This window comes from Carcharhinus amblyrhynchos, chromosome 34, assembly GCF_965287045.1.
Source record: "Carcharhinus amblyrhynchos chromosome 34, sCarAmb.v2.hapA, whole genome shotgun sequence".
NCBI classification, from domain to species: domain Eukaryota; kingdom Metazoa; phylum Chordata; class Chondrichthyes; order Carcharhiniformes; family Carcharhinidae; genus Carcharhinus; species Carcharhinus amblyrhynchos.
The window spans coordinates 20,807,363-20,820,468 of record NC_137357.1 but is presented as its reverse complement, the minus strand read 5'-3'; the positions used below and the strand labels follow the sequence as shown (position 1 = coordinate 20,820,468).

Genomic DNA, 13,106 nt, shown 5'->3' with positions numbered 1-13,106 from the left:
GATGCATTGGATTCTATTGGAACCCATTGGATTGGTCCGTGATTATGCTTGGCAAAGTATCACAGTGGTTTGCCACTGTCTTCAGCAGTGTGGCTGATCAGGAGACACCCCCGCCACCAAGCTTTACAGACTGGTAATCAACCTGTTTGGCCATGCTGTGGACATACCTTCTGTGACCATCAAGCCCTGAAGTGGGAATTAACCCTGGAGTTCCTGGCTCAGAGGGAGGGAGGCTACGCACTGTGCCACTAAGAGCTCCTGTACTAACTTCAACCAGGCCATTAAGGTTGGTCTGTTGGAGTAGGAACTCCCTGATTGAGGATCCAATTGATGAGCTAATTCAGGAGTCTTTGCCTTGTCAGTTCCTCTGACACCACCCCCCCAGAGATAAACCACCAATTACTCACACTCTGTGTATTGCTGTGAGAGTTTGTAAATAAAGGGATTTTGGTGAAGGGATGTCAACCTCTGAAGAATGATTACACCTCCCCATGATCTGCATGTGATAACTCCCAGCACTTGCATGGGGTATCCCTGATTGCCCTCCCTATAGGACTCGTAGAACACGAGCTCCCTGCTGATCGGTAATTACCTGATTGGGTGGAGTTTGTCTCCTTTATAAAGCAGGCCCCTGAGTGGGTCCATTGTTGCGCTGTCCCGGTTGGCACCTGTTTGTGTTTACGACTTTTAATTTCCGATTTCCTTTATTTTGTGCAATAAAGCACTGTTCCTTTACAGCTAACTCCTGGAGTTATTATCAAAAAAGAAAGGCAGCTGAAGCAGTATTTGAGTGTGAAAATCTCTACCTGAGGGTGGGGGACAGATTCCGGAGGCAGTATTCATTCTGCACAGCAGTCAGAGCCAGCCCTCATCTTCAATGGAAAACCCCCTCCTGTTGACGGAACAGCTCCTGACTCTGGTTGGTCAAGAGGGTCAACTTTGAAAGAGAAAGGTCCGTTCCTCATCGTGCATTTCATCTCCAGCTCTTTCACCCGTGGCTGGAAGCAGAAAACTGAACCTGCTGTTCCGGCAAACCAACCTTAAAAACAATAACTGGGAGAGGAATGGGATGTGTGCCAGGCTGGAAGGGCCACACCGCCATAGATAATGGGGACAGTCAAGCTTCTCGATCTGCCGTACACATCATTATCCAACGTTTGAAATATTCAATACGAAAGGTTTTTTTTTGCCAGGCTTGAAGATTTGATCTGTGCGCCTCCACAGTTTGATAATGGGGGGGATTAGCACCAGCTTGTTGAGTGAGATTCTTGAACAATACTGTGGATTATTTGTAAACCACGACTGGGAATCAGAGACAAGATTGCCTGGAGGCTTTTGTGGGCCCTTCACTAAGCCAGATCTAATTTTAGAAAGTGCTGAATCCTTAATCGTATCCCTGTTAGCAAGCTTTCCATGCCCTGACCACACATCTAACACACATTTAATTTCTCTTGAATCCCTCCTCTGCACGTACAGCGCCAAACTGCGTGTCCCACCGCCCCCCCACCCCAAAAGCATTTTGTGGAGAGCGCTCATCACTTTGATTTCTGGCAACCTGGAGAGTTGTCTTCTTGACCGTGGTGTATCAGTGCCCTTGAGAGTATGAAAGGTTAGACAGCTGTTGCTCTGTCTGATCCTGCGCACAGTTTCAAACAGCGAATGAAAGCATTGCAATCATAGGAAGGAAGGCACGGTGAAGGCAATTAGACCGAAATGAAAAGACGGGTAATCATTTCTGTCCCCTCACAGACCCACCTGCACACGTGCCACCTCACCCAGCTTAGATACCTCCACTCAAGACTGCTCCACCCAACAGTCAAGGAGATCAATCTGTGGAAGCCAGGTCACTGAGTGTCTTTAAGACACAGATAGGCTTTGGTCAATAAGGAGGATCAGGGGTGATGGGGAAAAGGCAGGAGAATGGGGAGAAGAAAAATATCAGCCGTGATTGAATGGCGGAACAGTCTCAATGGGCCGAGTGGCCTCATTCTGCTCCTATGTCTTATGGTCTTGTTATTGTCTTATTGAGATCACAACTAATCTTCTTCCTCAACTCCACCCTTCCAGCTCCGTATCCAGATCCCTGACTCCCTTTGTGTAGAACAAATGTAATCCCAATCAAATTTAAAAGTTCCAAACTCTCCGAGTGAAGGATTCCAGTCCCAATTGTCTTCTTCTGAGACAGTGGCCTCTCGATCTCGATTCTCCAACCAGGAGAAACAGCTACTTGGCATCTACCTGTACAAGCTGTGATAATTTGACGGATTTCAGTTAGATCAGCTTTACTCTTATTCTCTCATGGGATGGGGGCATTGTGAGCGAGGCTAAGATTTATAACCCTATTTCCCCTGAGAAGGTGTTGGTGAGCCACTTTCTTCAACTGCTGCAGCCCCTGTGGTGTAGGCGTACCCATGGTGCTGTTCTGAAGTGACTTCCAGGATTTTGACCCAGTGACAGTGAAGGAACAGAATCCCTACTGTGTAGATGGAGGCCATTTGGCCCACTGAGTCTGTACTGACTCTCCAACAGAGTATCCACCCAGGTCCTATCTCTGTGACCCCATGGATTTACCCCACCAGTCCCTCTTATCTACACATCCTGGGACACAAAGGGGCAGTTTAACATGGCAAACCAACCTAACCGCTCATCTTTGGACCGTGGGAGGAAACCGGAGCACCCTGAGGAAACCCACGCAGGCACAGGGAGAATGTGCAGACTCCACAGACAGTGCCCCAAGGCTGGAATTGAACCTGGGTCCCTGGTACTGTGAGGCAGCAGTGCTAACCACTGTGCCACCGTGCTGCCCACATAGGGTGAGGTGTGACTTGGAAAGGAACTTGCTCCCATGTGTCTGCTGCCTTTGTCCTTCCAGATGGTAATGGTGATAGGTTTGGAAGTTGCTGTCTAAGGAGCCTTGGCATGTTCCTGCAGGTCATCTTGTAGATGATACACGCTGCTGTCAATGTGCACCACTGGTGGAGGGAGTGAATTTATGTGGATTGGGTGCCAATCACATCCTGGATGGTGTCAAACTTCTTGAGTGTTGTTGGAGCTGCATTCAACCAGACAAAGGGAGAGTATATCATCACACCTGTGCTGTGGGGGAGTCAGGAGGTGAATTAATCTCTGCAGAATTCCCAGATTCTGACCTGTTCTAGGAGCCACAGTATTCATATGGCTGGTCCAGTTCAGCTTCTGGTCAATGGTAACCCCCCAGGATGGGGACAATTGGAGACTAAGCGATGGTAATGCCATTGAATATCAAGGGGAGATGGTTGGGTTCTCTCTTGTTAGATCTGGTGATACAGAGATGATAGAAGTTTACAGCATGGAACCAGGCCGCTCGGCCCAACTTGTCCATGCCGTCCTTTTTTTAACCACAAAGCTAGTCCCAATTGCCCATATTCCTCTGTATCCATCTTGCTCATGTAAATGTCTAAATGCTTTTTAAAATGCTCATAGCAGACAGAGGGTGCTGGTGGTGGAGGGAAAATTTTCAGACTGGAGGCCAGTTACCAGCGATGTACCACAGGGACCAGTGCTGGGTCCTCAGTTATTTGTGATTTTTATCAATGACTTGGAAGAGGGGGCTGAAGGGTGGGTTAGTAAATTTGCTGATGACACCAAGATTGGTGGAGTAGTGGATGAGGTGGAGGGTTCTTGCAGGCTGCAAAGAGACATTGATAGTATGCAAAGCTGGGCCGAAAAGTGGCAGATGGAGTTTAACCCTGATAAGTGCGAGGTGATTCATTTTGGTAGGACAGACTTGAATGTGGAATACAGGGTCAACGGCAGGGTTCTGAGGAATGTGGAGGAACAGAGAGATCTTGGGGTTCATATCCACAGATCTCTGAAGGTTGCTACTCAAGTGGATAGAGCAGTGAAGAAGGCTTATAGTGTGTCAGTGTTTATTTACAGGGGGTTTGAGTTTAAGAGCCATGGGGTTATGCTGCAACTATACAGGACCCTGGTGAGTCCACATTTGGAATATTGTGTTCAGTTCTGGTCACCTCACTATAAGAGAGAGTACAGAGTAGATTACCAGGATTCTGCCTGGTTTGGAGGGTAGGGTCTTTTGAGAAAAGGTTGAGGGAGCTGGGGCTTTTCTCTTTAAAGCGGAGGAGGATGAGAGGCGACTTAATAGAAGTTTATAAGGTAATGAGGAGGATAGATAGTCTCTGCATGTCCACTCTATTTCCTCGGGTGGATGTGGCTGTTACTCGGGGGCAGAACTATAAGGTTCATAGTGGGAGATAATAAGAGGGATGTCCGAGGTAGATTCTTCACTCAGAGTGGTTGGGGTGTGGAATGCACTGCCTGTTGTGATAGTGGAGTCGGACACTTCAGGAACTTTCAAGCGGTTATTGGATAGGCACATGGAGCACACCAGAATGATAGGGAGTGGGATAGCTTGATCATGGGATCTCAGCGCAACATTGAAAGCTGAAGGGCCTGTACTGTGCTGTTCTGTTCTATGTTCTATGTGTTTTATGTTCCATGCAAAAGATAAAATTGTATCTGCCACTACGACGACCTCTGGCAGCTTGTTCCAGACACTCACCACCCTCTGTGTGAAAAAATTGCCCCTCTGGATACTTTTGTATCTCTCCCCTCTCACCTTAAACCTATGCCCTCTATTTTTAGACTCCCCTACCTTTGGGAAAAGATATTGACTATCCAGCTGATCTGTGCCTCTCATTATTTTACAGATCTCTGTGAGATCACCCGTCAGCCTCCTACATTCCAGGGAATAAAAGTCCCAGTCTATCCAGCCTCTCCTGATAACTCAAACCATCAAGTACAGGTAACATTCTAGTAAATCTTTTCTGCACTCTTTCTAGTTTATTGGAAATGTTACTCGTCTAAACCTGGATATTGTTCAGATTTTGATCCATAAAGACATATTAGTTGCAGTTGTTCAATGTCAATGATCCCAGTCCAAGGACGTCACTGTAGAATTTTCTGAGGGTAGCGTCCACTCTACTGAATATAATTTTGTATAGCTTTCATCTTCAGTGGCCCTTGCAACCTTCCGCAGTGCCACCCAAGTGACTGTTCTTCATGATAAGGTCTAAGACAATGAATGAGTGAGCACTTGATGCAGGAAAATCGCTTCCTGAAGGGAAAAGCCTAAAGCAGTGAGTGGAGTGTCACTTGGAATCAGTTCTGAATCAAAACATTGAGGGTTCAGGTCCATTGAGGGTTCATTGTAGGTACCTGAGGACAGCCCCACTGAAGTGTCGCACTGAGGGACAGCTGTAATGTGCTGGAGGTTTGGGTAAATTTCACACCAGTCTTCAAAGAGGAGGAAGAGTCTTTACTCATGCCTATGGCCATGTTGGATAGGCCCTTCAACTTATTCGTATCAATACTAAGGAATAATTGTTACAACTATACAAGGTCTTGGTGAGGCCAAACCTGGAATACTGTATACAGTTTTGGTCCCTGTATTTGAGGGAAGATGTAGTGACATTGGAGGCAGTTCAGAAGAGGTTCACCAGATTGAATCCAGAGATGAGGGGCTTGTTGTATGAAGAGAGATTGAACAGTTTAGGCCGATACTCTCTGGAATTTAGAAGAATGAGGGGAGATCACATTGAGATTTACAAGATGATAAAAGGTGCGGATAAAAGTAGACGTGGAGTGGATGCTTCCTCTGATGGGACATTCTAGGACGAGAGGTCACAGTCTGAGGATAAGGGGCCACAAATTTAAAACTGAGTTGAGGAGAAACTACTTCTCCCAAAGGGATGTGAATCTGTGGAATTCGCTGCCCCAACGCGCGGTGGGTGCTGGGACAGTGAGTACATTTAAGGAGGAGTTAGACAGATTTTTAATTGGTAACGGGTTGAAGGGTTATGGGGAGAAGGTGGGAAAATGGGGATGAGGAGCATATCAGCCATGATCGAATGGCGGAGCAGATTCAGTGGGCTGAATGGCCTAATTCTGCTTGTATATCTAATGAACTTATACACTCTCATGTGGGCAAATTAGCTGCAACATTCACCCACGGCCTGAGCTGTGACTGCTTGTTTCAGGCATGGCAGGATTGTCCTATGAAGGGAGATTGGGCAAACTGGGACTATATTCTCCAGAATTTTGAAGAATGAGAGATGATCTCATTGAAATCGAGAAAATACTTCAATAGATCGACAAGGGCAGATATTTCCCCTTGTTGGGGGGGTCCAGAACCAGGATACACAATTTCACAAGTAGATGGGACACCACCTAGGACCGAGATAAGGAAAGAAGAAAGAAAATTACAGCACAGGATCAGGCCCTCCGGCCCTCCAAGCCTGCACCGACCATGGTGCCCATGTGAACTAAAACCCCCTACCCTTCAAAGAACAAGGGAAAAAGAGGGTTGCTCAGAGGGTTGAGAATCTTTGGAATTCTCTGCCCCAGAGGGCTGTGGAAGTTCAGTCACTGATTATGTTTAAGGTAGAGATCGATTGATTACTGATGGACAATAAATGCAAAAGGATTATAGGGATAGTGTGAGTAAAAGGTATTGAAATGTCCAATCAGCGATGATTGTATTGGATGGCGGGGCAATCTCGAGGGGCTGAATGGCCTACTCCTGTTCCTATGTTCCTGTGATTGCACCTCAGAATAATTGATCATGTGTGAACCACTTGGTTATGGTTCTGGGAGCTGTGAAAAGGCGCTATGTAAATATAACTCTGTCTCACCTCCGCAAAATACTGATGCACACCTGTTCACAGCCCCAGTCGCTATTTCTGACTATCTCCTTGTGTGGCAGCACAGAATTCAACAAAACAAAAGCATGTTCCAGCCAAAAATAAAGCAAAATATTGCGGATGCTGGAATCTGCAACAAAAACAGAAGATGATGGAAAGTCTCAGCGGGTCTGGCAGCTTCTGCCGGCAGAGGAAAGAGCGTTGATGTTCTGAGACCGCACGGTCCTCCTTCAGAAAGAAGGAGAAGGAAACGTGTTGGATGATTGACTGTACAAGAGGGGATGGAACAGTTGGAGCAGACGGTCGATGATCAGTGGGAGCCGGGAGAGATTGCAACAAAGATGTGGCCTAACTTGAGGACAGGTGACAGATGGGGCAGTGGGAAGGAAGGCACACAAGAAGAATGTAAAATGTTTGGGGTACTTAAAAAAAACAGAGAAGGAAGGACACAGTTTATAGTTATTGGACCCAATGTTGAGTTCTGAGGGCTGTAATATGCCTCATCGGAAGGTGAGATGTTGCTCTTCCAACACATTCTCCCTCTCTTTAATCCTGAAGAAGAGTCAAATGGTCCTGAAATGTTAACTGTTTTCTGTCCCTACAGATACTGTCCAACCTGTGAGGTTTTCCAGCCTTCACTGTTTTTTTTAGAGCCAAAAATAGGTTTGGTTTAAGCCTCAAGGAGATTGTCATTGACTTCAGGAAGTGTAAAGGAGAACATTTCCCTGTCTACATCAATGGGGACGAAATAGAAAGGGTCGAGAGCTTCATGTTTTCAGGTGTCCAGATCACCAACAACCTGTCCTGGTTCCTCCCACGCTGACACTATAGCTAAGAAAGCCCCACCCAACCCCTCTATTTTCTCAGAAGAGAAAGGAAATTTGACATGTCAGCTCCGACTCTCACCAACTTTTACAGATGCACCATAGAAAGCATTCTTACACAGAACATAGAAAGACTACAGCACAAACAGGCCCTTCGGCCCACAAGTTGTGCCAATGATATCCCTACCTCCTAGGCTTACCTATAACCCTCAATCCTATTAAGTCCCATGTACTCATCCAGAAGTCTCTTAAAAGACCCTATCGAATTTGCCTCTACCACCACTGCCGGCAGCCGATTCCACTCACTCACCACTCTCTGAGTGAAAAACTTACCCCTGACATCTCCTTTGTACCTACTCCCCAGCACCTTAAACCTGTGTCCTCTCATAGTGACCATTTCAGCCCTGGGAAAAAGCCTCTGAGAATCCACCCTATCTATACTTATCAACATCTTATAAACCTCTATCAGGTCACCTCTCATCCTTTGTCTCTCCAGGGAGAAAAGACTGAGCTCCCTTAACCTATCCTCATAAGGCATGCCACCCAATCCAGGCAACATCCTTGTAAATCTACTCTGCACCCTTTCAATGGCTTCCACATCCCTCCTGTAATGAGGTGACCAGATTCTTGCTGGTTGTATCACAGGTTGGTATGGGCTCCTGTTGTGCTCAAGAGCAGAAGGAACTATGAAAGGTTGTGCACGTAGCCCAACCCATCACACAAACCAGCCTCCCATCCATTGACTCTCTCTACACTTCCCACTGCCTTGGCAAAGCAACCAGCATAACTAAAGACCCCATGTACTCCGGACATTCTCTCTTCCACCTTCTTCCGTTGGGAAAAAGAGACAAAAGTCTGAGGTCACGTACCGACCGACTCAAGAACAGCTTCTTCCCTGCTGCTGTCAGACTTTTGAATGGACCTACCTTGCATTAAGTTGATCTTTCTCTACACCCTCGCTATGACTGTAACACTACATTCTGCACTCTCTGCTTTCCTTCTCTATGAACGGTATGTTTTGTCTGTATAGCACGCAAGAAACAATACTTTTCACTGTATGTTAATACATGTGACAACAATAAATCAAATCAAATCTTTCTCCACAACCTTGGTGCACATTTTCCTCTATCTGACGTTTGTTTGGGGGGTGAAATTATCAGGATAATTCTGTGCTGTAGGTTCACACGTCCTGCTGAGGAAATTGAGAGTGCTGATCACAGTCAGAGAGGCACGGGCTGGCCCCTGTGGGAAACATTGGGAGGTGTCCTGTTCTGAGATTGAGGAAACTGACTCTGCAGCCACAGCGCTGACTCAAATCTGAGTGGGTTGTTGAGAAATCCATGGAATCTGCCTTGATTGCGTTTGTCATCTATTGTGTCTGGAGGCTGAGATTATGGAAAATGACTCCTGTCCCTACCTGAATGGCAGAAATAATTCAGATGTTGATGGGGAATTTGCTACGTCAAACTAATGGCAAGAAACAAGTGAAGGAGAAAGATTAGATCAGCGAGCAAGGAACAAGTGTGCATGGTAACTTATGAATGAAGCTTTATGTGAGGTCCCGACCCTGTCTGAAGTTGTGGCTCCGTCTGAGTTCCTGGCTCTGTCTGAGGGCCTCAATTCAATGTCCAATTGGAAAAGCAGTACCTCTGACAGTGCAGCACTCCTTCAGCACTGCACCTGAGCATCAGCCTGATTTTTTTTGCGCTCGAGCCCCAGGGTGGGAGTAACATGGAAACTTTCCGACTCAGAGGCAAGAGCGCGACCAAGTGGTGGAGGGAGCACCTCACGACAACAGCAATCATCGCGTACAGTCACAACTAGACCCACGGAGGTGGCAATGACTCGGAGCGGTCGGCTTAACGTAGGGAATGGTGTGGCATGTAATCCTTTACCTTTTCAGTCTTCTGGCTCAACAAGATTTATTTAAGAACAGTTTGTTTCAACTATTTACACTCAAGACCACGGAAAGTATTGTTCTCCTCACAGAGACTTCTCTCACAGAGACCTGTGGGTTAGGTTGATTGGCCAGGCTAAATTTCCCTTTTGTGTCAGGGGGATTAGCAGGATAGATCTGTGGGATCACGGGGATAGGACCTGGGTGGGATTGTGCAGACTCGATGGGCCGAATGACCTCCTTCTGCACTGGAGGGATCCTGTGATTCTCTGTCTCGCTCCCCAGAGCCTCTTGGTCATTTGACTGAGATATCACGCTTACGTCTTTACTCAATTAACTGTTTAGCCAACATTAACTCTTTGCTGTGCGGAGACAAGCCGTAGAAATTGCTCACCGTCCGACAGTGACTCCTGTGGGAAAGTACCTCTGAGTTCACTGTCAGAAATGATCGGCGTTTTAAAATTCTCGGCTAAATCTGCCCCCTGCTCCTGCGCGGATGGTCAGAGAATCTCAAATTGTTAACTTGAAAAGAGGGCACAATGGCAAGGCATTAATGTTGCATGGCTTGAACGTTACACTGATGTGATATTCATTGTCAGGACGATTGCGTGGCAAAGGTCTGGTTGTTATTGTAACTCTCTGCAGACCACGTCATCCGAGTCTTCTTCTTGTGTCTGAACTTGCTCAGTAACTGCTTCTCCTGTCTTCCCTCGTTGGTTAGTTCTGTCACACCGGACCTGTTCTCTCAAATATTAGTTGCTGCAGTGCACATTAAAGAATTGACAGTGATGTAATATCTGACCCAATCTCAGGACATCAGAGATTTTCAAGTCCGTTTGAAGTGCGGACATTGCGTTTTGGAACAATGGCAGCCATTCAAAGATTGGATTAATGTTGGCTGCCGGATGAATATTGGCCATGGCTTGGGTTACACCCCCAATCATAAGACCGTAAGATATAGGAGCAGAATTAGGCCATTCGGCCCATTGAGTCTGCTCTGCTGTTCAATCATGGCTGATATGATTCTCATCCCCATTCTCCTGCCCTCTCTGCGGAATCCCCGATCCCCTTATTGATGAAGAACCTTTCTGTCTCTGTCTTAAAGACACTCAATGATCTGGTCTTCACAGCCTTCTGTGGCAATGAGTTCCATAGGTTCACCCACCCTCTGGCTGAAGAACTTCCTCGTCATGTTGCAGAGCTGGGCCGTGAGGTGGCGGATGGAGTTTAATGCGGAGAAGTGTGAGGTAATCCATTTCGGTAGGAATAACAGATGTGTTGAGTATAGGGCTAACGGGAGGACTTTGAATAGAGTGGAGGAGCAGAGGGATCTAGGTGTATGTGTACATAGATCCCTGAAAGTTGGGAATCAAGTAGATAAGGTTGTTAAGAAGGCGTACGGTGTCTTGGCGTTTATTGGTAGGGGGATTGAATTTAGGAGTTGCAGCGTCATGTTGCAACTGTACACAACTCTGGTGCGGCCGCACTTGGAGTACTGTGTGCAGTTCTGGTCCCCACATTACAGGAAGGACGTGGAGGCTTTGGAGAGGGTGCAGAGGAGGTTTACCAGGATGTTGCCTGGTATGCAGGGGAGGTCCTATGAGGAGAGACTGAGGGATTTGGGGTTGTTTTCACTGGAAAGAAGGCGGCTAAGAGGGGATCTTATAGAAACATATAAGATGATTAGAGGTTTAGATAGGGTGGATGGTGATAGCCTGTTTCCTCGGATGGAGAAATCTAGCACGAGGGGGCATGGCTTTAAATTAAGGGGGGGTAGTTATAGGACGGATGTCAGGGGCAGGTTCTTTACCCAGAGGGTGGTGAGGGACTGGAATGCCCTGCCTGCTGCAGTTGTAAATGCGCCTAGTTTGGGGGCGTTTAAGAGATTGGTGGATAGGTTTATGGACGAAAAGGGATTGGTTTAGATTAGTGGGTCAATGTTTTTTTTTTAAAATAAGACTGGTCGGCGCAACATTGTGGGCCGAAGGGCCTGTTCCGCACTGTAATGTTCTATGTTCTATGTTCTATGTTCTATGTCAGTTTTAAAGGAGTGTGCCTTCACTCTGAGGTTGTGCCCTTGAGATCTAGTCGATGCAACAAATAATGCCACTGGGTTTTTCATGGCAGCCTGAGAGGGCAGGTAGAACCTCTCGTCTAAAACTGGAACTTGCAACAGTTCAGGCTGGTTTGAGTGATGGAAACATAGAAGATCAGTGCAGGAATAGGCCGTTCGGCCGTTTGAGCCTGCACCACCATTCAACACGATCATGGCTGATCATGCACTTTCAGTATCCCTCTCCTGCCTCCTCTCCATACCCCTTGACCCTTGCAAGGGTCATGTCCAGCTCCTTCTTCAACATATCTAATGAACTGACCCACCAGTCACAGGAATTTTCCCATCCCGCAAACCACAGGAATGGTAGCGGGACAGGAAAACTCACCCCCCCACCCCCCAAGCAGACTCACTCTTTTCAGTTGAACACATTGGCCATTTCTGATAGTTCCCACGTCAGTACTGCGCTGGACACGCTGACCTGAAGTGTGTGTGTTCTGGTGTGTGGAGTGAGGTCTGAACTCAACTGCCTGATTGCAGAGACTTGTGTGCTTCCAGCTTAGTCATGGGTGCCAGCTAATCTGACCCGTTTCGCAGATTGGTGTGTAAACCTTGCACAGGGGGCCTTTCCAATCTTCCCTGTTTCATTCCAGTTTTACTGTATGTGCTGTCGTTCAGCACTTCACATGCCCCCGATTCTCCCCCACTCCACTCTCCACCCGCACCCCCACCAAGCAGCACTGTGGCTGGACCTACACTAGATGGACTGCTGGGGTTTGAGACAGAAACGAGAAGCAGGAGTAGGCCATTCCGCCCTTTGAGCGTCCCTCTCCATTGATTTTGATCATGGCTGATCATTGAACTGACTCTCCTGATTCCCCCCTTCCTGCCATGATTCCTGAATCTACCCTGTCAAACCCTGTTAGAATTTTCAAAGTTTCTCTGCGATCCCCTCCTCACTGAGCTCTAGTGAATATAATCCTAACTGACTTAGTGTCTCCTCACATGGAAGCTCACCACCACCTTCTCAAGGCCAATTTGGGATGGGTAACGAATGCTGGTCTTGCCAGCGATGCCTGCATCTTAGAAACAAGTGGACAAAAAAAAACTCTCAACTTGGATCAATATCTTGTATCACAGCTTGGTATGGGCTCCTGCTCTACCCAAGAAACTACAGAAGGTTGGGAATGTAGCCCAATCCATCATGCAAACCAGCCTCCCATCCATTGACTCTGTCTACACTTCCTGCTGTCTCAGCAAAGCAGCCAGCATAATTAAGGACCCCACGCACCCCGGACATTCTCTCTTCCACCTTCTTCCATCAGGAAAAAGATACAGAAGTCTGAGGTCACATACCAACCGACTCAAGAACAGTTTCTTCCCTGCTGCTGTCAGACTTTTGAATGGACTTACCTTGCATTAAGCTGATCTTTCTCTACACCCTAGCTATGACTGTAAAACTACATTCTGCACTCTCGCCTTTCCTTCTCTATGAATGGTATGCTTTGTCTGTATAGTGGGCAAGAAACAATACTTTTCATTGTAGGCTAATACATGTGACAATAATAAAATCAAATCAAATCAAATATCTGTAGCAGAGGGAGATCCAGGTCTCAGTGAGTTGGGATAAG

The 13,106-nt window shown here is 46.9% G+C and overlaps 1 protein-coding gene and 1 non-coding gene across 2 annotated transcripts in view; both read right to left on the bottom strand.

Annotated features, from left to right (window-relative positions):
• LOC145361194 (leucine-rich repeat transmembrane neuronal protein 4-like) overlaps positions 1-13,106 on the bottom strand; it is a 200,753-nt gene that overhangs the window by 135,312 nt on the left and 52,335 nt on the right. The gene's annotated exons all lie outside the window — the stretch shown is intronic.
• Positions 12,051-12,156, bottom strand: LOC145361468 (U6 spliceosomal RNA). Its single transcript, XR_013889835.1, has one exon. It is a non-coding gene; the product is annotated as a U6 spliceosomal RNA (small nuclear RNA).